At 44.3% G+C, this 26,326-nt stretch overlaps 1 pseudogene; it reads left to right on the plus strand.

Moving 5' to 3' along the window:
* Positions 1-5,389: 5,389 nt before the first annotated feature.
* LOC105943425 (transmembrane protein 19-like) lies at positions 5,390-26,326 on the plus strand (annotated as a pseudogene).

Below are 26,326 nucleotides of genomic sequence, written 5' to 3' on the forward strand. Positions count from 1 at the left end.
GGGCTGCTTCTGGCCCAGTTCTCAGGGGCTGATTCTGACTCAGTGCTCAGGGGAAGCTCCTAGATCAGTGCTCAAGGGCTGCTCCTGACTCAGTGCTTGGAAGATCATATGGTACTGGGGATCAAACCCAGGCCTCCAGCATGCAGAGCACATGCTCCAATCATTTGAGCTCTCTCCAATCTGGGAGATACAACCCAGACTTTATATTTATATTTATATTCTTCACTCTTCATGTCCATTTTTCATATTACAAAACTGAGGCCCAGCTTGCATGGACTTTCGACCAAGTAAGCACCCAGTGTCCCTTTTTAACATGGACTATTAAGAAGACTTGTGTTTATGCCAGTCTCCTGACGCTCTGATGATCTTGTGTGTGAGGCACCTTCCAGAACAATGTTCTAGCCCCAGAACCCTGAGCAGTGGGGGAAATCCAGATTTCAGAAAGGTCAACTGCACCCCCCACACACACACTCCCATCGAGACTTCGGTACAAACTAGACTTGAGGTACTTAAGCTATTGCCTTCAGGGTGAGGAAGGGAGAGCATCAAATTCAGACCCTTCCAAGCCAGGGAGATGACTCAAGGGGTTCACTCACATGTTTCACACACAGAGCCCAGAGTTCAGTTGATTCCTGGCATACATGGTCCCCCAGCATCACTGCAAGCAGACTCCCCCATCAGTGGGGCTATGAGGGGCTATTCCCTAAGAGGGACAGTGTCTCCCTGCAAGGCTGCAGCAACTTTGGCTCCCCAGAGCAGGGCCTTGGGGAAAGAACAAGCTGATCCAGGCCCCAGCCCTGTCCGGAAACTCTGCCATCTTCCCTCTTATCCTGGGTGGGCCCCGTGGGACCCCCTTGAAAACAGAATTCATGGCAGATGAGGATACATATGGGACCAGCTTCTGTTAGAAGGGTGGAGAGGGTTCAGGACCCAAAGCATGACATGACACCCGGCATGTATGGCCATCCCCAGGTGAGGGGACCAGGAGGAAAGCATGTTCCTGCCGCCCAGTTGTAGCGGCTACTGCCAGAGAGGTGATACTGGAGTAGGGAAGTGGGAGAGAAATGCTCCAGCTACCTATTGGTTTCTTCCAGCCAGAAGAGAGGTGGTCAGGCAGCCTGGGGGAGTGAGGGTTCGAAGTCAGCATCCTGCAAGTGCAGAGATGAGGCTTAGACTAGAGCAAGCCTGACAGGAGCAAAGCCACAAAGCAGTGGACTTGGAACTCAGCTTCCAGATTTCAGGCAGCAGGTGCTGACTCAGAGGAGGGTAAAGTGCTAATCAGCTCCCTTTACCTACTGAAGCAGGGACCAAGCTGCCACCTCCTCCTCTTCGGGGAAGACTCCACATCCATCCCTGCCCACGGGCAACAACAAGATGAGAGCCAAGAGATGGAATCCCAAGGGTGTGCCTGCAATTCCACACTTAGTTCCCTCAGGAAAGCGCATGCCCCAGTTAAAGTGCAAGTCATCCCCACTGGGAAATGAGGCAGCAGAAAGAGCCACCTGCAGACAGCCCCCCTTACGGAGAGACCCATCAGCATGGTCTCAGCCTCGAAGTGGGATGTGTGTGTGGGGGGGGAGCCAGAGGGGCTCCCACATACAGAAGGACCGCCTGGCAACACCATTGAGGCTCACTGGGACGTGAGCAGACCTGGCCTCAGAGGTGGAGCACGGGGAGTGAACATTAGTCTGTGACTCCTTGTCTGTTTTTTGCTTTCCTCTTCCAATCAGCATCATAAATCAGTTTGACCTTGGGGTGCATCTCACCCCCAACCACAGCATGGACCTGTATTTATTTTAAAGCCTCCCTTTGGAGGTCCAGTAGTATAGAAAATAAGGCACTCTATCTTGCATGTGGCAAGGGTCACTTAGAGCCAGGAATGGCCCCTGAGAATCAGTGGGTATGACCCAAATTCCTCTTATTTCCCAAAAAATGGTTATGAGACCAAGAGATAATGTAGAAATTAAGACACTTTCCTCGAACATGGTCATCCCCAGTTTGCTCCCTGGTACCGCATAGGGTCCCCTGACCATCACCAGAAGTAACCTTGAACAGAGTCAGGAGTCACCCCTGAGTACTGGGTACTCACCCCTGGGTACAGCCACAAAAACGTACAAACAAAAAGACTGCATACATGGAGACTTTTTGTTTGTATTCATTCAGTGAGATGACTCAGAAAAGTAAAGCAGTGACGAGAGCAGTAATACAGAGGGTAAGGCACTAGTTTTGCATATGGCCAAAACAGGTTCCATCCCTGGCACCCCATATGGTTCCCCAAATCTGCCAGAGTGAGTACTGAGCCAGGAGTAAGCCTTGAGTACAGTCAGGTGTGGCCTAAAACCAACCAAACAAAAAGCTGAAGTACATGCCTAGTGTGCAAATGCTACAAATATCATTCCTGGGTGTGTTTCTGGAAACCCTCAGCACTGCTGGATCAAGTGATCCCCTCCTGCCTGGGGACCCCTAAGAAAACCAGTCTGCATGCACCTTGCCCATAGGGATCAGCTCTTTGGAGGATAAACACATGATCACCATCAGTTGACAGGAGCTACTGAAACTTGATTGCAGGCTTTAATTGAAGTGCCCTGGAAGAAGACCGTCTCCTTAATACTGGATTTGAGCTGGAGTATATGCCCTCTTCAATCATGAATGTGGCACTAAGGACCTGAATGGAGAAATATAAAGAGAGAAACTGAATACCAGTCACATTGTTTCAGCTCCTGGATCAAGCTTCACTGGCACCTAGGAGCGCCTTTGGGTCTTTTACAAGGCTCCATCAATCTGCTTTATTTTTAATTTGATTTGAGGTGGGGTTTGGGATACCCGAAACCAAAGGCCTGATTAAGCTGGGCTGAAACATATTTAGGGAGCAACCCTGAGACAGACTGAGAGAATCAAGCCAGGATACGGCCTGGTGATCCTCCTACAGTGCTCTAAAAAGGGTGAGTCCCTTCCAAGGGCCTGAGAGGGCTCATAGAGGAATTTGAAGTGAGATCAGCTTCAGCCAACCTCCCATGAAGGGGGCAATAAACAATCTGTTTGTGGTGAAAGGGAAGGGCACAGTTTGGAGAAGCAAACATCTGAGAAGCTATGAAGCAGAAATCACAAGGAGAGGAGCATGTCAGCAGACTGGAATGTTCAGAGCAGAGTTGCCATGAGGCCTGGCAGAGAGAACCCAGGCTGGACTTTGGCTTCTGTGCTGCAGGGGTCTTACACAGAAGAATGGGGTGCTCAGAGATCTGTTCCACAAAGATTGCCACATAACCAACCACAAGGTAATTTGCCATAAGAAAAGATCAAATAATCGGTTGACAGTTTTTTGCCTCTAGTAAATGTTTTGGTTTTTCTATCACATAAATAAATCTTAGCCCTCCAAATGATCTGCCAGGAGAGGAACCACAGGATAGATGATAACAACTGCAGTGGATGATAACAAGTCGATACATCAACTTGATAGAAAACATGTGATAAAGTTAAGGTCAGTACCACTTTTCTGCTGACTTCATTTCCTTCCTTGTAGCCGTTATTTGGGAGCTTGTCTTATTCTCAGATGTTCCATGCTGTGCATGCCATAGATGAGCTTGTGGTTTCCCTTGCTTTTCACAGCTGAACCGGGAAAAACAGACTCCAGGTCCTCAGTGAATGCAGGTCCAGGTGCCTAAATGGAAGACCTGCACCCAAGGATTCCACAGATATTGAGTTTTGCGGGAATTGAAAGAACCCCGCCAGTGTGGCTGACCCCACAGCCCTGCCCTGCTCCTACCTGGGCTCTGCATGCTTCAGCAAGGCCTTCCTGCCTGCCACCACATTTGCCAGCACACAGAAAGCCCTGCACCGGCTCGAGCGACTGTACAGCTGGGAGGTAACTTGCCTTGCAATGTGCATTTAACATAGGTTTGACCCCTGGCACGGCACATTATCCCCTGAGCCATCTAAGAGTGATTCCTGAGTGCAGGGCCAGGAGTAAGCCCTGAGCACAATCAAGTGTGAAATCCACCCCCCACCCAAAAACATACAAAACAAAACCCACAGAAGGCACCTCACAACTCAGTGCTTGCTAAATAGTGGGTGGAGGGATCTACTATGATCATGGGAGATGGGAGGACATGGGAGGAGAGGGAGAGAGGGTTGGGGGGTCAATGCTAAAAATATTGGAAATGCCCCCATCCCTGTTGGATGGGCACCTCTTCTGACTGTCCCTGTAACTGCTGCCCAGTGAGGAGTCCAGAACTGTCTGAGATTCTCAGCCTAACCCTACTTGGTTTCCCAGGGTGCCAAGCAGATGGAATGAGTGATGGGTGTGAGTTCTTAGGCAGGGAAGAGACTAGATCACATTCAAGAGAAGAAAAATCCTATCTAGGAGAGTAGAATTTTTTTTCTATTTATTTTTTTATTGACTCATTAAACCACCGTGAGATGAAATTACAAAGCTTTTGTGATCAGGTTTCAGTCATACAAAGTTCCACATCCATCCCTCTACCAGTGTACATTTCCCACCACCAATAGCCAACATATTCCTCCTGTCACCCCCACACCCCCACCACTCCAGCCTGCCTCTATGGTAAGCACTTTCTCTCTTTCCCTTCTCTCTCCCTCTCTCTCACCCCTTCTCTCTCTTTCTCTCTCTCTCCCTTTTCTCTCCCTCTCTCTCTCCCCTTCTCTCTCTCCGTTTTCTCTCTCTCTCTTTCTCTCTCTCTCTCTTCCCTTCCCTTTTGGGCATTATGGTTTGCAAGACAGATGAATGAGAGACCATCATGTCTGGTAGGACAATAGTTCTTGACCTCACTGACACTCTGCACTCACCTGGAGAACTTACGTGTATCTCTATATTTATTTTGCCACGTGGGAAATGAAATCCATGGCCACACCTACAAGATATGTACCTCACTGTTGAGCCACATCCCAGGCCCCAAGGGAATGTGAAATCTGTCTGATGTACCCTGACTAGCGCCCCCCCCCCAAACACACACATTCTCTGTGCTTGCCCACACCGCCCACTCCCAGGAACATGAGCAGGCCAAGAGCATGATCCTGCCCTAGGCACAGTGTCAGGTGCGTGCACGCCTGTGGACAGCTTTCGTGGTGAGGGTCAGTGTCCAGGGTGATTGTTGAGGAGCAGAAGCAATGATTCCTCCTTCTGCCTGGCTGAACACCCTGGTATGAGCACAGGAGATGTGTGGAAAAGGGTGTGGAAGTTGCTGGCAGGGCTGTGAGAAGTTGCTGCTCTTGGAGGAAGCAGAAGTTGCTTATTCTGCAGGTCAGAGCTGAGGGGGCAGTTTCAAAGAGTGTGGGGCCTTTGTCCAAAGAGCTAACACACCAGACAGGATGAGGAGGGCTGTGTCCTGAGAGGCACTGGCCAAGGAGTTCACCTGATGGAGGAAAGCACGCTATGCAGCCCAGCCTTCCACCTGAGATGGCAATGACCTCGGGAGCCTTGGAACTGTGTCAAGCTCTAGAGCTGGGTCTCAGCAAGATGGGGATAGACTTAGCAAATGGAATGAGAACAGGAGGTGAGTGAGTGAACAGAACCAGAAAAACTCAGCATACTTAAGGTACAGACAAGTCCATGCAGGGGAGGAAAGGCATCCACAGGGAGACAGTACAGCCCCTTACCTCCTCTCATCATGTCTCACCTCCCTCCATCTCTTCTCACCTCCCTCCATCTCCTCTCACTTTCCTCCATCACTCCTCACCTTCATTCATCACCCCTTACCTCCTTCCATCACCCCTTACCTCCCTCCATCATCCTTCACATCCTTTCATCTCCCTTCACCTCCCTCCACCACCCTCCACCTCCCTCCATCACCTCCCACCTCCCTCCATTGCTCTTCTTTTTTACCTGCTTCAGGCCCCAAGAATCCTTGGGAGTTGCTGGACACTGCAACACAGAGACACAGCAGGGAGTTGCCCTGAGTCATCCTTGATGGCAAGACAAGTGCCTCAAAGTAAAATGCTCTCCTCTCCCTGCTGGGGAAGTTCATTCTGAGGTGCTTTTCACAAAATTCCCCAGAGGGTCTCTGAGCAATCAAGCCTAATTGACTCTAGTGCTAACCAGCAACCCAACACACACACATAACTCTCCACACCCCAACCCCTCTAAACTACCTAAAAACAAACCTTTCCCTCAAGGCCAGCATTTTGGATGAACCCAAGGTGAGGCATAGGACTGAGTGGTTCGTGGTTACACCATTCTATGCAGACAGGGTGCTGGGATGGGGTTCATGCTGACATTCAGTGCTAACGCTAATCCCATTTACTACACTGCTAAGTCAATGGGTCTGAGCCAATGGGCAGTTTGAAGGCCTTGACCCCAGGAACTCTGAACTTGGAAACACCCCAGTCTCCCTGGAGCGAGGAAAGAGCTTCAGAGTTCCTAAGGGGAAGGGGTGTGTCTGACATGTCAAAAGCACCAGTTTCCTTGTCTCCCTCCCTCCCCTTCTTCCTTCTCTTCTTTTCTTTTTTTCTCTCAAATCTTTCCCTGGCAGGCGATCCTGGGAGAGAGCTAGCCCTGTTGACACCCTCCCCTCTCAAGCACCTCTGGTATGAGGATCTGTTTTCCCATGTGGTAGCCCTGAGACAGGCAGAGCCTTCCAGTTCTGCCTTATTTGGCATCTCCAAGCCTATGGATCCAATCTCTTCTGTCCCTGAGAAACGTGTGGGGAGGCCAGAGAAGGCCACATCCTTACTGTGGCATTTGTCCCCCTACCACCTCCTCATCAGATACACTAGCTGCCTGGGACAGCCAGAAGCTCTGGCTAAGCGCATCATCTTGGGTTTCTGACTGGCCTTGGAAGAGTTGTACATCCAAGGCCAAGCCAGTCTCTTAACCTGTCTAAATCTCAGGTTGCTAATCTGTAGAACAGAGGTTATAGTAGACACAACATTGTTTGGAGGATTAAACAAGATCATGTGCACGGAGCTACACACTGAGCATTTAGCATATTTTATCTGAATATTGTTATTGCTGGTTTGGCATGTGGAGTGATCAAGGAAAGGAGAAGGGGAAAGGCAATCTCTCACCTAGATTCTGAAGTTTCTTTATTATAGTTTGTCTCACTTGCAGAGTCTTGCTTTCGTCATCCTGACTGCCCCAGGTGAGGCCTAACAGCTAGGCACAGGTGAAAGGAGAAGTCCAGCGAGGCTGGGCAGGACTGGGAGGCCTGGGAACAGACCAGACTCCATTCTGGCACTGATTGGAAAGGAGTGGGCATCTTAAGAGCCTTTAGCTGAAGAACCAGATTCAAATCTTTGAAATCAATGGTTTGGAACATGTTGGGCAGCCTATAGGGTAGGAAAGCTGATACCTACCAACTTCTTCCTGCATCTCTCTGTGCTCCATGTGGCAAAATCCAAACAGGGAGGGGCCATAGTGATAGTGCAGTGGGCAGGGCACTTGTCTTGCATGCAGCTGGCCCAGGCTCAATCCTTGACATCCCACATGGTCCTGAAGCACACCAGGAGTGAATCCGTGAGGGCAAAGCCAGTAATAAGCCCTGAGCACAGCTGGGTGTGAGCCAAAAGACAAAAATAACTAAATAAATAAATATAAATAAATTTAGCTGGGGCAAGTTGTTTGGTTCCTCTCAGGTCCACAGTTCTCAAACCCAGACCTTCCCTGCCACCACCCTCCCCCCGGCCCCAGACAGCTGCCCCCCTTTTGGCACACTGATCCCTAGCACCACAGCCATTTTCTCTTCTGGCCCAGGTGTGTGACGCCCCCCTACCTGCCCTTCCCGTGTCCCAGCCTGTGCCTCTCAGGCCCACAGTAGGCTATATGTTCATTGGAGAGTTATACAACTTCCCATCTTGCCCTCAAACATCATACTTCAAAGATTCTGACATCTGTGAGAAAGAGAGCAGAATCTGACCCAAATTGGTGGGAAAGAGTCTGAAGGCAAGAAGGGAGGGAACTCAAAGGCCTTGGCCCACACACAAGCCCATGAATTCCATTCCTAGCACTGCAGAGGCCTCAGCACAGGCCCCAGGGCTGGTGGCCCTGGTCACCCCATCATGTAGTTGGGTCAGGCACTATACCCACTCATCTGGTTCACTAGCATTTCCCAGGATTTCTGGACACTGTTCGAGAGTCTCCCACCCACATAACTAAATAAATCGATAAATAAATATGGGGAGGCAGCTGAGAAAGAAATAAAACTGTCTTCTTTCTTCTAACACTGACCTCTGCCTAATTTCATGTACCTAATATACATAGAGTTGAGGACCAGCCATCCAAGTGTACCTGGACACAGGTTTCCCAGGGCACAGAACCTTCTGTGATAGAATGAAGAGCGTCCTGAGTATACCTCAGTGGCTGGTTACCAGTGGTGCTCCCTGGTCCAGTCTTTAAGGGTTTATTTAATTTAACCAAGGAGTTGAGAAAGGACAGGAAATTTATTAACAAACGGGGTGGTCTATTTCTAATGACCATTTTTTGGTGTTGGAGGAGGGTGGAAATTGAGCCACACCTGGTAATGCTCAAGGCTTATTCATAGTTCTGTGCATACTCCTTGAACCAGACTTGGTCATATGCATGGCAAGTACCTTAACCCCTGTACCATCTCTCCAACTCTCCAACCCTCTAGTGAATTTTTATCTCAGGAAGATAAAGACCAACAGTAGGTTGGTTTCAATAAGACCCCAAGATTGCAGCAAACATATTAAAAACTTTGGAGAGTGCTTTCTTGCAAATAATCTCCAACAGTTCTCACCAAACCCTGTGAGCTCACGGAAGCAGGAAACCTAATTTTCCTCGAACTGGCCACCCAGGTGAATTCAAGGAGGTGAATTCAAGGAGGGAGACCCAGCATCACAGGGTGGCACTTCTTCCTAAAGCGCTCTGTTCTTCCAACACCATACCCAATGAGCCCAACAAGCGACTTCATGGTAACTTCATAACGTAATTCTAAGATGTTTCCCCTCTTAGGTGCCAGGAATAACACCCAGATCCTTTGAACATTTTAAAGATTTTATGGAAGAATAAAGGTTAAGTGTAAAAAAAGTTTGTTTTGTTTTGTTTTGCGTCACACCAGGCTGTGCTCAATGCTTATTCCTGGCTCCAGGTTCAGGGATCACTTTTAACTCAGGGGGAACATATGTGGTGTGGGGATTCAAACCCAGGTCAGCTTCATGCAAGATAAGTGTCCTACCCACTGTACTATCTCTCAAGCCCAAATTGTAAGCCAGGATTTATTCATATAGGATCTCAAAAATCAATACTAAAGCAATAGTAATCCTGAAAGTATAGTCCAGGCACAGAAAAACAGAAAGACATAGATGGAAACTTCATAAATTGCAAATCAGATGGTTTGCAATTTATGAAGTTTCCATCTATGTCTTTCTGCAAAAAGATGGTTCTGGGCATGTTGAGTGTGTGGGAATGAGATTAGATCTCTATCTCAGATCTATACTCACATCAAAGTGAAACAAAAATCTGAAAATTGCAAATTTTGCTTGCTTGTTTTGATTTTCTTTTGTGGGTGTAGTGGCTTCCCAATTGGTGCTTGGGGGTAGTGGTGTGGGGATTCAAACCCAGGTCAGCTTCATGCATATCTTGCATATCTTGCAAGAGTCATATCTTGCAACTCTCAGCTAACAGGGTCATTTTGTTGAATATTAGAGCTTGAAATTGCACTGTAGTTAGTCCAGACCCTATGGAGCTAAGGGATATTCCTGTAAGTGCTCAGGAGCCTGTAGGGCTATACCCATGGATTCTCAGGGAGCCACATGGTGCTGGGGATTAGACAGGGCTCGGTGCATGCACCCTAACTCCAATCCTATCTCCCCAGTTTCCTGAGAATTTTATACATATATGTATATATATTATATATATATTATATATATTATGGGTTCCTGCTGTCATACAATGTGCATTTTTGGTGAGTTAGGAATCTTGTTTTATAATTTAAAAGTGATATTTAAAGCCTCATGGACTGAGCTCTGTGCACTTTGGCAGGGTCAAGAGGTCAGGGGGCAGCCTCAGTGTGTTTGTGGACTGTGACATGGTCCTGTGACAGCCAGAGCAATGATAATGTCGTTGAGGAGCTTCTAGTGTGAAAATTGAGCCACACCTGGTAATGCTCTTCTCTCTTTTATCATGAAACCCCTGAAGCTCCCAAAGGAATCTGAGACCTGCCCTGATAGTTGCTGCCTCCTGTAGCACACAGGAACATACCTTCCTCCTTTCCCTCAGGTCTTTAATCTGTAGCCAATTTATCTATTTCCTGCCTTCAGAACTACAGAACTCAGAGCAGGGGAGAATAATGCTTGTGAAGGACTTATCTCTAAACAGGGAGGAACCTTGGCTAGCAAGTTACTAAGAGGGTGTGAAAGAGATCTTCTGTCTCTGGATTTGCACAATCCTGAGACTGAAGGTCCCTGGCAGCATTGTAAGCCCCAGGGGCAAGTCCACCAGGAACAGAGAGTCTATGTGTTCAGTAGATGGAACTGAGGCAGAGGCAGAACTGCTATGGCCCACAGAGCCCTGTGGCCCCAAAAGTTCCAGGGACAAACTCCAGAGCCTTGTTTAATTCTCCAGATCTGCTCAGAATGTAGAACTGATAGTCAAAGGGGAAAGTGAACTTCAGCTTCCTCAAAGCTGGAGGACATGGGACAGGGGTCACGTGTCCAGCTCCCAGCTGCCAAGAAGCCAAATCACAGCTTGTAGTGGCTGGTAAATTTGTCACACTCTCCAGAAACAGTTTTTGTTCACCAAGGTCCTCCAGAGAAACAGAACCAAACATCAGGGCAGCCCAGGACTCAGTCAGGCTAACACATGAAATTAACCATCACAAGCCTGTCCATCCAGGAGCATCAAGGGGTTCTTCTGCTTTTCTGGTCAATCCACTCAGCATGCCAGCCCTGAGGCTACTCTCCTCCATAGCTCTTGGTTGCGGTTCCTCAAATCACTCTCAAATTCCACCACTGACCACAGTATATTTCTCAGCCAGGAGATTTCCGAGAGTGCATATGTGGGGAATAGTTTGATAGAGTGGGTCTAAGGAGACCACAGCACCTAGAGGGACTGGAGGGTTCACTCCATGCCCATTCCCATGACTGGAGTTGACAAGAGGAAAGTTTTCCCCTGTGAGCCTCTCTCTGAGTCTGCCCACAGAGTGGCAGCTGCTCCCCAGAAGAGATGAGACAAAGCACCTTTAGAGGGTGACCAAATGGGAGGCCTCTGTGTCTTTTATGACTTGTCTTGAAAGAGCCATTTGTCACCACTGCCATGCTTTATTGATTACATGGATGGACAGACTGCGGTACCACTTGGAAGAAGCTGCACAGCAGTATAAATCCTAAGAGGCTATTTAGATATTGAATGTAATCTAAGTAAAGTGAAAGTAAAGTGAAATTTATCAGTTACACAGGCGGGGTGGGGGGCTGGGGAGGTGGGGAGGCAGGGGGAGGTATACTGTGATTCTTGGTGGTGGAATATGTGCACTGGTGAAGGGATGGGTGTTTGAGCATTGTATAACTGAGACTTAAACCTGAAAGCTTTGTAACTTTTCACATGGTGATTCAATAAAAGAATAATTTTTTTATAAAAGAGGCTATTTAGAGGCTGACTTTCATCCTTTCCCTCAGATCACAGAATGAGAGTGGCCTCTGGCTCTGCCATAGCCCTGTTCTGCTTGGACTCTGCATTCTCTCTGAAAGCAATTCCCGTCCTTGTCTGTACTCAGAAATACATGGCTGCCAGGATGTATCATCTCAACATTCAAATGCCAAGAAGACCACACTGTATTGGTCTAACTAAAACAGGCTCATCCCTTCACCATGGAGGGTGGGCATCATGAACAACAGCCCCACCAGGGTAATATCCAACCAAAGAAGGAATGGCACACAGAAAACTGGAGGAAGATGATGCAAAAGCTGGCCAGAATAGCCAGAGATGTCTCCTTCAGGGCCCATCACCCTATGTGGCCGTGGAAGTCAGTGGTGGCAAGACTCCATGAAGTGTGAAGGAAAATAAGAAGACAGGCAGAGGAGGAGGAGCAGAAAATATTTATTTGCTGCTGTTTCCTGTGCTCACCAGCAGTCACTTTTCCTCAGAGTTTGCTCAGATGCTGAAGCTTCAATCCTTAGGTCTCTTTCTCCTCAGCAGTGGAAAGGAACAGAATCACAGTTGTTGTTTCCTCCTCAGAGAAGTCTAGCTTCTACCCACCACTTCACACTACCTGATATTCTTTTTGAAATTGGTATGAATCCGCCAGCCTGGAGACCTGATTGTGTCCCATGTATCAGTGGACCCTTCCCTTTCAGGCAACTAGTAAGTACCCCAGAGAAGCCAAGGTCCTCTTGAGTAACCCTGTCATCTCTTCCTCTTCCTCACTTCACACACCCCTCATCTATGGAATGTCACACCCACGTTGCTTTGCCACAATGCACTGCTTAGGGAAGACACTAATGGAGGGAGACACACCTATGAAAGGGATAGAGGATCATCTAATGGAAGGAGACATGGCCCTAAAGGCAGACACTTCATAAGAAGGCAAATAAATCCCTCTAAATTGCAAGGAAAGGAGGAAAGAGATAGGATAAGACACAAAATAAGTTAATCCTTTGTTATATGCCATTAGCCACTTTCCTCCTCCCTTCTACTTTGGGGTTATTTCTAACCATTAACAACAATTAAGAGTATCCACACCCAGATTAATTCATTATATCCCAATCAGCTTAGGAAGGATTTAACAGGTAGTGAGCTGCTTTGTGTGCAATATTGGTTGGGGGAGTTTTGTTCAGAGTTTTGTTCAGGGCTCACTCCTGGCTGTGATCAGGGGACCCTATGCAGTGCCTGGGATCAAAGAAGGGTTGACTGCTGCAAGGCAAGCACCTTAACCCCTGTACTATCTATCTCTCCAGTCTTTGTGGGTAGCTTTGGGAACTACCAAGGGGAATAAAGATGGTAGGAGACAGAAGAGAGATCACAGGAGTATCAGTTGTAGAACAGGACTATGGGTTCCCATGGGTTTGGATTTCAGAAACCATTGTGCTGGAAACTGAAGAAAAGAACTTTCTTTAAAGGTTGTCCCGTGTTAATATTGAACATGTATGTTATTAATAAGCTATGTCTTTCCCATCCATAATATGTATAGACAAATTTTGGATGCATTGTTGAGGATTTTGCATGTTTTTTCGTAAATAACAGCCCAGTGGATTTAACTCTACTCTCTGACTTCTCATAGCTTCTTTTGAAGCCATCATCAATCACTCATCAATTCTCCTTCCAGTATTGTGTTGTTGTCACTCTATTCAGCCATTCTTTCATGTGCTCGAAGAAAGACCACTTAGGTCTGACTTCTGTGAAGTCAGGTATGCATACTCCAAATTAAAGTCCCTCTCCTGGACAAAGAAGATGAATGGAAAATAGGAGGAGCTTTTCCTATCATCCCTTTACTTTATAAGACTCTATCATCCTCTACTCAGGAAACATTCTGCCCAACTCTTTCTGATGCATACTTCCAAGTCCCTCACTCTTCTCAAATGTTATTTGCCTTCCTCAGCACACTCTGATCCATCCCTGTGCTCTATTTAAATCTCCTCCCTTGACTGACCCCTTTGATTTGACTCAACAATGTGGCCTGCAGCCCAAACTCCAAGAGGTCCCGGCCGCCAGAAGTCACGCCCTCGACCCACCCTCGGCACCATCTTGCCACAATCAACAGAGAAGCAGCCAGGCATTCTGGTGAGAAATGCGGCCCGGAAAATGCTCCGGACCCGAATTGGGGCCAACAACACCGGGGAGCCAGAAGGAGGAGGTGCAGCATGCACACCTTCTCCAGATGGAGCCCTGGCGACACTGAGCAGCAACTAACACGGCTCCAGGATTTGGGCGCATTAGCGGCCGCGCGACCTTTTCTAAAACCTGAAAACATACAATCTTTTAATGGAAAACTAATTATCAAATGCTTCCTTAATAGGGTTATCTTGTTTGGGGGTATAACTCCCACAACAATAGTGAGTTTTGTGTTGAAATATGGAACGTAATCAAGGTGAAGAGAAAATGAAGTGAAATTCATCAGTTATACAGTTGGGGTGAGGGGCGAGGGGTATACTGGGGATTTTGGTGGTGGAATATGGGCACTGGTGAAGGGATGGTGTTTGAATACGGTATAACTGAGACATAAACCTGAGAATTTTGTAATTTTCCACATGGTGATAAAATAAAATTTAAAAAAAATGTGGCCTGATCTTTCAGGACTCACTTGAAACAGCTCAGGTGAGAGATCAACTGCTCCACACCAGGCTACCAGACTCTCATGGCCACATACATGGCTTCCCTGTGGATGGCAAAATCCTCTCTCATTTATTTCCCACATCTCAGCATCAGCAATGAACAGGAAGTAATCAAATTGCCACAGGGGGTTGAACAGCAACAACTTGCCCAATATCAAGCCAAAGAAAACACAGAAAAAGGCTTCTGGGGCTGGAGCGATAGCACAGCGGGTAGGGCATTTGCCTTGCACATGGCCAATCTGGGTTCAATTCCCAGCATCCCATATGGTCCTCCGAGCACCCTCAAGAGTAATTCCTGAGTGAATGAGCCAGGAGTGACCCCTGTTCATCGATGGGTGTAACCCAAAAAGCAAAAAGAAAAAGAAAAGAAAAGAAAAATGCTTCTGTGCAATTTTCCTCAAAGACTAAAAACTAAATTCCCATCACCCACCTCAGCCAGTGTGACCTTTACTGCTGGATAGCCGGGGCCATCTCACCCCCATCAGCTTTTTCAGGGGTCTGCTCACAGAGTTTTCTTCTCACTGCCTGTCTCACGAGCTCATAGCAGCCTCTGTAACTTTACTTCTGATGGTGCCTCATTCTTCCAGTTGCCTTTTATATCTTGCTCTTATCACCGCCATGGGGCTGCTTTTACCCCAGTCTTGCCCAGGTCTTCCCTTCTGACTCAACAGAGTCAGAACCACTCAGTCCTGTTGTAATTGCTCAATGAGAATGAAATGGAGAAATAGAACTGAATTTGAATATTTGAATAAAGACTACTCATGTGGATAAAGAAATTTGAAACAAATACATCAAGCACAAAAGTCCTAGTTTTAAGGGCTTAATAGTCCCTGGATGAAATACAACAACCTTCACACACTGTCCTCTAAGGAAACTTTTTGGGATCATTTTCAGTAGTTTGTTCATAACTGGACTGGAGCGATAGCAAAGCAGGTAGAGCATTTGCCTTGCATGCGGCCCACCCGGGTTCAATTCCTCCATCCCTCTTGGAGAGCCCGGCAAGCTTCCAAGAGTATCCCGCCTACACAGCAGAGCCTGGCAAGCTACCCATGGTGGATTCGATGTGCCCAAAACAGTAACAACAAGCCTCACAATGGAGATGTTATTGGTGCCCGCTCAAGCAAATCGATGAGCAACAGGACGGCAGTAATATGGCAGTGGTAGTGATTCATAACAAACAATACAAAATAAATTATTTTGGTTCAGCTTTGGGGCAGGGGTTGGGACTCAGGATGGAAACACCTGAAATATGGTGGTGGGAAGGTGTAATGGTGGTGGGATTGGTGTTCAAATATGAAATATAATCAAATATTGTAAACTACTTTATAAAATAAAATTAAATTTTAAATTATATTTTATTTTATTGTTTTTGGACCACACCCAGTGATGCACAGGGGTTATTCCTGGATCTGCACTCAGGAATTACTCCTGATGGTGCTTGAGGTACCATATGGGATGCTAGGAATCAAACCTGGGTCAGCTGTGGGCAAGGCAAAAACCCTACCCTCTGTGCTATCCTTCTAGCCCCCTTTTCTTTTCTTTCTTTCTTTTAAATTTAAAAAATTTTAAGTCCTAGTTTTAGGAGTTAAAGTATCATGTTGAATGAACTTACCTTTAAATGAGTCAGGAAAAAAAATACACCTATATCTTGTACTGGGTCGTCGCTTAATAAAGCACACTGAGACAATCCACATCTGGGAAAAAGGAATCTTTATTACACCGGCTGATCAGATCAGTGGATCTAGGTTAGGCAAGTAGCTGAAGTCTTACACAAAACTCAGGGATGCAAGAACCTGTTTTTATAGGGCATTACTGAAAACTCATTTATTACTATGCTTCATGCTCAAGCAATGTAGGGCCACACACACATGGTGGCATCTTATCAGTTTGACTACAAGGAAATTTCCTAAAATCAGCATTTTCTTAGCTTTGAACAGGGAAGTTCATCCCAAGTGCAGACAGGGTGGGCATCTTGTAATACTTTCCACCCACAAGCAAAATCATTTCTTGAGGATACATGCTATAAATCAACTATAAAACCAAAATACAGGTGATAAATGTCCATCATAATATCTATACATATACATGTGTAGGTAATAGATAGTCATTTGTACATGTCTGCATATGTATTCACGTGTATGTACAGTATGCATGTGCATGGAGAGTCTAGAGTCAGTCAGTCAAGATCCTCCAAAAAGTAGATACCAAGACAGAATTATCCGTACAAGAATTTTAGCTGGAGAAATGCCTGTGAAAGAAGATGGGGAGAGAGTCATCAAACTGATGCATGTCTGATCCTGACTGAGAAAGAGGATCAAAGTCACGGGCAAATTGCCATATCGTCTAATCAAGGTTTAACAAATCTTTTTGCTAAAATATTCCACCAGTAGAGTTTCATATCTCCCAGTAACAGATATGCTTTCTCAGTATACCTGATTTTTTTTAATTTATGAAACAGAATTAGTGAAACAATGGTTTATTTTTTTTAACCAAGTGAACTGCTGAATTTGTTGTTAATGCTTCAACAAATGTTGCATCTTATTGTTTCCAATGAGTAATAAGACTTTCTGGTTATTCCTGAGTTTGCAATTTTGTTTTTTCTAGTGGTTTCCAAGTTCCAAACAGTCATGACAGATGATGATTCTTTTCTTTTTGGGTCACACCCGGCAATGCACGGGGGTTACTCCTGGCTGTGCACTCAGGAATTACCCCTGGTGGGGCTCAGGGGACCATATGGGATGCTGGGAATCAAACCCGAGTTGGCCGCGTGCAAGGTAAACGCCCTACTCACTGTGCTATCACTCCAGCCCCGTGACAGATGATTTAACATAGTGGCTACTGCTTTCAGGAGATTCTGTCAAGTGAATCCTCATTTCTAGTGCAATTGCTGTTGGCAGACTCTCACTGAAAGTCTGTTGATCAGGATTTCTTTATCAGGTTTGGCCAAGGAGTCCTTGACTGCCAGGGCTTCATTCTGCTAAAAATAGTGTCCCTGAAATCTCATGGACGCTCTTTGCGTTATTTTCAAATATTTCTGTAAGCAATATTCTGAACATGTGATCTCTTCAGGTTTTACTTCTCTTGCCGTGAACTCTTTAACACAATCCACAAAGCAAGTTTCTGATAGTTTGTTGTAAGTTCCAAAAGTTCCTTAAATTCCTTTATCTGATCATATTTGATATTTGTGCAGTCATATTCTTTGGGTATGTATATTAGTCACCTTTTTCTGACTATGTGTTTCCTTTCTGTTTTGAATGTCTCCAGTAAAGTCTGATTTCTTACCTTACTGGGGGCTAAGCTGCCAGTCAAGTCTGTGGGTGAAGCTATTCCTTATTTTTTTTTCTTTCTCGGTCAAACGTGGCAATGCACAGGGCTTACTCCTGGCTCTGCACCCAGGAATTACTCCTGGCAGTGCTCAGGGGACCATATGGGATGCTGGGAATCGAACTTGGGTCAGCCACGTGCAAGGCAAACGCCCTACCTGCTGTGCTATTGCTCCAGCCCCTAATTTGGGGGGGGGGTCACACCGGCAGATGCACAGGGATTACTCCTGGCTCATGCACTCGGAAATTACTCCTGGTGGTGCTCAGGTGACCATATGGGGTGCTGAGAATCGAACCCAGGTTGTCCACATGCAAGGCAAACGCCCTACCCGCTGTGCCCCTCCAGCCCCTATTCCTGATGTTTTTGATCATGCACTAGAATTAGCCCACAGTGGGAACTAGTTGTTTTAGTCTTTGTCAGAACTAGAATTTAGTAAATATTTCTTTAATCTGAATCTCTGTTTGTATTTTATGAAAAGCTGTTCAGTAAGAAAATCTTACTTGCATTCTTATGTAAATAAAAATATATTTAAAAAACTTGCTTTACTTCTTTCCCAGCTAAGATATTAATATCCATTTCAAGGCAAAACGGAAAAATATCCAATTCATTATACTCTTCCTTTTGGAGACTCCCTACAAATGAAAGCAGATTTTATATAATTTTATTTGGCCTTTGCTTATCTCTTATATTCCTTTCAGTCAGGTAAATATTATTATTCTCTATTTATTATCTTGTATTTGCAAGTATGCCAACTGAGAGAACTTAAATGTCCTAGCATTGTTTATCAGAAAGAAAAGTGTACTTAAAATTATTTTATTTATTAAGATCTGAAAGGCTTCTACATAAAATGCACTGAAATAAATGCTAAAAATTTCTTGTACTCATTTTTTCTTTTGCTTCTCATAGAAATGTTTGTACTTTTTTATCATTGTCTTTTATGAAATATAATGTTCTAAAGACAAAAAAAAAGAATTAGCCCACAGTGAATGATGTGTGAGCAAGCATGCGTGGGTGCAGTACCTTCATCCTTATATGGTTGATTCTCTCTGAAGTTGAAGGTATATAAAAAACATTCTCATAGTCTCTATAGAAAGAAGAAAACATGGTTAAATATTACTGAAATGGAGCATATATACGGTCATTATGCCATGATTTTAATTTTTTATAAACTTAGAAGTTTTAATAACTAAAAGCTGAAGGCAAAAAGAGAAATATTTTTCAAGGTGTCTATTATTTGCCAGTTTGAGACACCAAAAGTCAGCCTCATGTGTTTAAGAGATGACTAGAGGGGCCAGGAAAATTGCTCAAAGGGTTGAAACACATGCTCTGCATTCAGGAGGCTCAGTTTCTATCCCTCACACAGCAAAGTCTGCCAGCACTGTTCCTAGCAAGTCCCAAGCAAGATACAGTAGCCTTCAGTAGCACCACAATAAAAAAATTAAAATAAAAAATAATAACAATAATAATGATGATAATGATAGGTAACTTAAGAAATTACACACACACCAAGGAGAGAGCAAAAAAAAAATAAAGTAAAAGTTTGTCTCAAGCTTTAACATTAGTAACATTGGGTAAAAGATTCCTTTAATCTCCTTAGAGACTCACAACAACAAGCTAAAGTTAATCTGGCGATATAGAAGTAAGTGTTGTTCACCTGAAGCAAGGAATTTAGTTTTGAGTACTTTTAAATATGTTCCATTTCCTCTCCACCCTCACTCCTGGGAAAAGCAAAGGTAAAGTTCACTAGGAGGAAACCATGCACAACATATCTGAATTAAAAAAAACAATCCAAGGAAAGCGAAGAGCTATAATCAAAATTCACAAAACTCTAAAGAAAACTAAATAATGAGAAAGACCCCAAAGAAGAAATATACTGTAGAATCAGACCCACAGAGACCTCTGAACTAAAATCACTAAGTACAGTTTATGAAATAAATATGCTTTAAGTCTAAAGAAATATTTACTTAACTTTTTTTGTTTTGGGGATACACCCAACTGTGCTCAAGGCTTACTCTTGGCTCTACACTCAAGGATCACTTCTGGCAGGGCTCAAAGGACAGTATGGGATGGCAGGAATCAAATCTGGGCCAGCTGTATGAAAGGCAAGTGCCCAAACCCACTGTAATATTTCTCCTGTTCCTAAAGAAGTACTTTAAAAAGATTAAAAATATAGGTCACCAGCCCTTTATTGCAAACCTCAACAGCTAATTAGAGAGAGAGAACAGAAGGGAATTCCCTGCCACAGTGGCAGGGTGGGGTGGGGGGAGATGGGATTGGGGAGGATGGGAGTGATGCTGGGTTTACTGGTGATGGAGAATGGGCACTGGTGAAGGGATGGGTTCCCGAATTTTGTATGAGGGAAGCATAATCACAAAAGTGTATAAATCTGTAACTGTACCCTCATGGTGGTTCACTAATTAAAAATAAATAAATTTTAAAAAAATAAAAAATAAGATTAAATAAGATTTCATAAGGTTAAAGAATTTATGATGTGAAAGTCAATATCCGTGTAGGGTAGGGAATTATGTTTCTCTGAAATAATCTGAATGATCAAGTCAACAAATAAATTCTGACATTTCATTATTATAAATAACATATTTTGTTAATTAAAAATTATGCTGTACCCCACATGCTATCCCACAAAAAGTTGGTGAAATTAGTTCTTTTCATCTTTGTCTCTATTGCTCATCTACTGTTCTGTGCAATTCAATTCAGAAGGAAAAGCTGCTACTTCTTATGAAAACATACAACAGAATTAAATGAGCTATAAAGGGGCTAGAGCGATAGTGCATTTGCATTGCATGTGGCTGATCTGTGTCAATCCCTGACATCCCATATGTTCCCCCAAGCACCACCAGGAATAATTCCATGCAGACAGGAGTAACAACTGAGTGTTGCTGGGTGTGACCCCCAAAAATAAAACAAAAATATAATAAAATATATAAAAGCTATAAAATAAGAAAAGTAGGTGAATGAGCAACATTTTTGGTGATTTTATTAAATTCTCTCTAAAAAAGTAATAAAAAAATAAAAATAAAAATATAGGTCACTAAATTCCTAAAGCAGCTGTATTATGAACAACTCTGTAAAGAAATAAGCAATAAGCTAATAAATAATATCAAGACATGTTTAAAAATCAGATATAACTGCTAGAAATGAGATATATGCAAATCAAACTGTTCGTTTTTTAAAAATTAAACAAAATTAAGGAAATAACTACAAGCTAAAAGATAAATGAATTTTTTACCCCAGAAAATCAAGTACCTCGGAATCAGCTTAACTAAGAAAGTAAAGGACCTCTACAAAGAAAACTATGAAACACTACTCCATGAAATAAAAGAGGACATGGAATAGAAATATGTTTCCATTTCCCCTGTTCATGGATAGGGAGAATCAACACTGTCAAAATGGCAATTATACAAAGCATTATACAGATTCAACACAATTCCCTAAACCCAGGAAATTCTTCAAAGAAATGGATCAAGCAATCCTGAAATTCACATGGAACAACAAACGCCCACTGATAGCTAAAACAATTCCTGGGGAAAAGACAATGGGGGGCATCACCCTCCCCAACCTTAAAGTTTACTACAAAACGGTAACATTTAAAACAGCATGGTACTTTTGGACCCGGCTGTGGAAGGAGCATGATGGAGGGGCCCGAGGGGGCGCCCTCGGACCCCAAGCAGCCCACTGAACTAATTCCGGCATGGGACCAGAGACCCCACGGCGTGCTGAAGCTGTGGGACCCGGGCATCCCCCAATTCTTTTAACCTGTCTCTCTCTCAACTCCTCCCTCCTGAACACAGCGCAGGGGCCGCGGTTTTCCTGAGCGCAAAACGGAGTCGCCGATTCAGCCAAAACAGGACGTGAGCGCGCTTGCGGGAGTCCCCAGGGGGCGGGGGCGGCGACCCCCGCCCACCGCAGTTAGATACTTAAACCCACCTCCCCCACGTGTGCTTCCTTTTGGACCCGGCTGTGGAAGGAGCATGATGGAGGGGCCCGAGGGGGCGCCCTCGGACCCCAAGCAGCCCACTGAACTAATTCCGGCATGGGACCAGAGACCCCACGGCGTGCTGAAGCTGTGGGACCCGGGCATCCCCCAATTCTTTTAACCTGTCTCTCTCTCAACTCCTCCCTCCTGAACACAGCGCAGGGGCCGCGGTTTTCCTGAGCGCAAAACGGACGCCGAGCCTCTCTCTAGGTTTCTCCATCTTATGAGCACCATAAAAGGGTAAAAGTTTATAGTGATGTTATTTCTGGTTGTACTTTCCCTGGACTTTATACAGAAACCCAAAACCGCGCGGCCGCTGCCGCGGCCGCGCGACTTAATGTCATCTTAGTATGAGCAATATGTAATGGTTCCTTTCTAATGGGGCGGACTTTTGTGGGAGATCCTAATAGTAAGTCTGTTGCTGAAATATTGAAGGCAATCAAAGTGGTAGCCATCTCACTAGACTGAACTAAGCTATATCCCCACGCCGGCTGAGAAGAAATTTTCTTCTTTCTCGGGAAGAAACGCGGTGTGTCATCAACTACAGTGTGATGCCCATTAAGCAAACAGACCTGGTGGCGTGGGAATGGGATATAAGGGGAAAAATTATGTACAAGGAACAGCGGGACGCTGGTGGAATCTCGAGCCGGAGCCGACACCAGCGCAAGACCGTCGGTTCCAGAGACTGCTTGCAGATACTCTACAAGTCTATCAACTAAGCCAGAGCCCCACGCCTGCTGATGACGGGAAATAACCATCCTTTTCGGTTTTTTTTTTCCCTTGTCAGGCAGCGTGGCGATTACTAAAACAGGCGTGAACTCGGTGGCGCGGGGCAAGGGGGAAAAAGAAAAACTATGTAACAAACAGCGGGACTTAATATCTCTATATTCTTAGCAATGGAGAACTATCAAATGCCTCCTTGGCAATAGGACTGCTTTTCTTTTTTGGGGGAAACCCCAACAACGGTAGTGAGTTGTATGTTGAAACATGGAATGTAATCGAAATAAGGCGTAAACGAAGTGAAACATATCATGTGCAAGGGTTGGGACTGGGGAGGTGGGAGGGGGCGGCAGGTATACTGGGGGGGGTTGGTGATGGAAGATGGGCACTGGTGAAGTGAAGGGTGTTTGAGAACTGTATAACCGACATAATCCTGAGAACTATGTAACCCTCCACATGGTGATTCAATAAAATTAAAAAAAAAAAATAAATAAAAAATAAAACAGCATGGTACTGGAACAAAGGCAGAGCCACAGACCAATGGAACAGATGGAATATCCCTACACACAACCCCAAATGTATGATCATCTAATCTCTGATAAGGGAGCAAGAAATGTGAAATGGAGCAAGGAAAGCCTCTTTAACAAATGGTTCTGGCACAACTGGACAACCACATGCAAAAGAATGGGCTTAGACCTCGACCTGACACCATGCACAAAAGTCAGATCAAAATGGATTAAAGATCTCAACATCAGACCACAATCCATAAGATATATCAAAGACAAGGTCAGCAAAACCCTCCATGATATTGAAGCTAAAGGTACCTTCAAAGATGACACACAACTGATCAACCAAATGGAAACAGATAAACAAATGGGGCTACATTAAACTAAGAAGCTTCTGCACCGCAAAAGATACAGTGACCAGAATACAAAGACAATCTACATATGGGAAAGGATATTCACTCAATACTCATCTGATAAGGGGTTGATATCAAGGGTATATAAGGCACTGGTTGAACTCTACAAGAAGAAAACATCCAACCCCATCAAAAAATGGGGCAAAGAAATGAACAGAAACTTTCCCAAGTAAGAGATATGAATGGCCAAAAGGCACATTAAAAAATGTTCTACATCACTAATTGTCAGGGAGATGCAGATCAAAACAACAATGAGATACCACCTCACACCACAGAGACTGGCACACATCCAAAAGAACAAAAGCAACCGCTGTTGGAGAGGATGTGGGGAGAAAGGGACCCTTCTACACTGCTGGTGGAAATGCCGACTGGTTCAGCCCTTTTGGAAAACAATATGGACGCTTCTCAAAAGATTAGAAATTGACCTCCCATTTGACCCAGCAATACCACTGCTTGGAAATATATCCCGGAGAAGCAAAACAGTATAGTTGAAATGATGTCTGCACTTATATGTTCATTGCAGCACTGTTTACAATAGCCAGAATCTGGAAAAAATCTGAGTGCCCAAGAACAGATGACTGGGTAAGGAAACTTTGGTACATCTATATAATGGAACACTATGCAGCTGTTAGAAAAGATGAAGTCATGAACTTTGCATATAAGTGGATCAACATGGAAAATATCATTCTAAGTGAAATGAGTCAGAAAGAGAGAGATAGATATAGAAAGATTGCGGTCATCTGTGGAATATAAAATAACAGAGTAGGAGACTAACACCCAAGAATAGGAGAAATAAGGACCAGGAGATTGTCTCCATGGCTTGGAAGTCAGCCTCACATGCTGGGGAAAAAGGCAGTTCAGATAGAGAAGGGAACACAGAGTAAAATGTGATTAGAGCACCTGCTCGGGAAGGGAGATGCATGCTGAAAGTAGACTATAGATTGAACACGATGGCCACTCAGTACCCCCATCGTGAACCACAACACCCAAAAGGAGAGAGAGAACAAAATGGAATGCCCTGCCACAGAGGCGGGGTGGGGTGGGGAAGGGGGAATGGTTTTGGGGGGTGGGAGGGATACTGGGTTCATTGGTGGTGGAGAATGGACACTGGTGGAGGGATGGGTGCTCAAACATTGTATGAGGGAAACACAAGCACGAAAATGTGTAAATCTGTAACTGTACCCTCACGGTGATTCACTAATTAATAAATAAATAAATTTTTTAAAAAAGATAAATGAGTTTTTTGTACATAAAACAGAAAAAATAATAGTCAATGTTGAAAATGTAGAATAAGGCAAAAATATCTAGCCTACTTTGAACAGAGTTCTAGAATAAGAGATAGGTATAGAGGAGAGAAAATTTGATAAAATAATTAAAATTTTCAGAACTTATGAAAGAGCATTATGTAAAATTTCTTAAAATTAATAAATCCTATATGTTTAAATAAAAATCCATCTCTCAGCACATCATAATGATCCTACAGAAAAGCTGACAAAGATGATCACAATAAAGGAGGAACAACTAGATGATAACTTCTTTATCAACAGCAACAAAGAATCCAGAAGATACAGAAGAATTATCTTCAAAGACTAAGAGAAAAGAACTCTCTCAGCCTAGATTCTTATAGAGTACCTATCTTTCAATATTGAGGAGAAGATAAAGACATCTTCAGACAAGAGTTGAGTTTTTTACCAATAGACTACTTGAAGGAAACTAAAGAACATACTTTCAATACAAAAGCACTAATTCAAAAATACATATGCAGCCAGATAAGATCCGGAGCTGCTGCATGCGAAACGGACCCTCTGCTCCTTAAAGACTATGATCTGAGAGGTCTTCTAACTCACTTTGGCACCCAGAGCGGCTTCTTATAGAAATGCATCTAGACTGAGCTGAAATATCAGAAATCCAAAACCACTCGGCCGCAACAGCTCATAGAGTCTTCATTCTCAGCAATGAAAAACAAATTATTAAATGATGCCTTTTCAGCAGACTTTATTGTTGGGGAAAAATTCTAAATAATAATAGTGAGTTCTCTATTGAAATATTGATTGTATTCAAAGTACAGAGAGAGTAAAGCTAAGATCATTGCCACTCAGATTGGAGGGGGTGGGAGGGGAGCATATTGGGGTTCTTTGTGGTGGAACATGTGCACTGGTGAAGGGATGGGGGTTTGATCATTATATGACTGAGACTTAAACCTGAAAGCTTTGTATTTTTTTCACGGTGATTCAATAAAATAAAAAAAATACATATGCATACCTCTGTTCATTGCTATGTTATTTAGAATATCTAAGATCTTGAAAAAATCCACATGCCTAATAACAAATGAGTGAATAAAGAAATTATGGTGGAAAGCCCAGATGAGTTAGAGCGGTTGGATTTATCCTAACCATCACAAATTTCAGCTTTTCTTTTTCACCTCTTGGATGATATTTTCCCTTTCTTCTTCAAAACTCCCTAATGGGAAAGAGAAACAAAGAAATGTCTAGATTCAGGATATGAGGAAGGTGGACAGAAAAATTTGCTTTAGATATTATTTAATGGAGCTGAACCCACAGAGGTAGATTGTTGTACCTGATAGAAAATAGTCCTGAGGAAATCTTGATAGATTTTCCCAAGCTGCATAGTGCCACCTGGATATGTCTCTCACAGCTACACTGACCTGCTCTAATGAAGGCACATGAGCTTCAGAAGTTGATACTGTTCTCATTAAAAGCCCACTGAAGTTAATAACAACCAGGGAGAAAGTCCAGTGGGACTCAGTAGAGGGGTGACAAATGGTGGACCTTACCTCTCATCTCCTTCATTGTACTTTTGTTAGTATTGCTTACTTCCCCACACAGTTGGTCTGTGTTAGTGATTTGGACCTTTCTACTCCCCAGTGACCAACTGTTGCATTTAGGGGTCTGGCTAGATTACTAGATTTTACTGGGGACTCATATTTCAGAGCTACAATGTCATTTAATGGTTTGGATGAATGCACTGGCATGGTGGTCAACAACCCAACCAATGAGGTGAAGCACATTTTGGAGAAGCCCATTCTTGAGAACAGTTAAGAGAAACTGTTTCCTTCTGTCCTGATTGCTTTCTTGCTTCCAACAGCTGCTGAAGAGCTTTGGCCCAAGAAGTAG

The sequence above is a fragment of the Sorex araneus genome, chromosome 5 (assembly GCF_027595985.1).
Source record: "Sorex araneus isolate mSorAra2 chromosome 5, mSorAra2.pri, whole genome shotgun sequence".
Taxonomy (NCBI): Eukaryota; Metazoa; Chordata; class Mammalia; order Eulipotyphla; family Soricidae; genus Sorex; species Sorex araneus.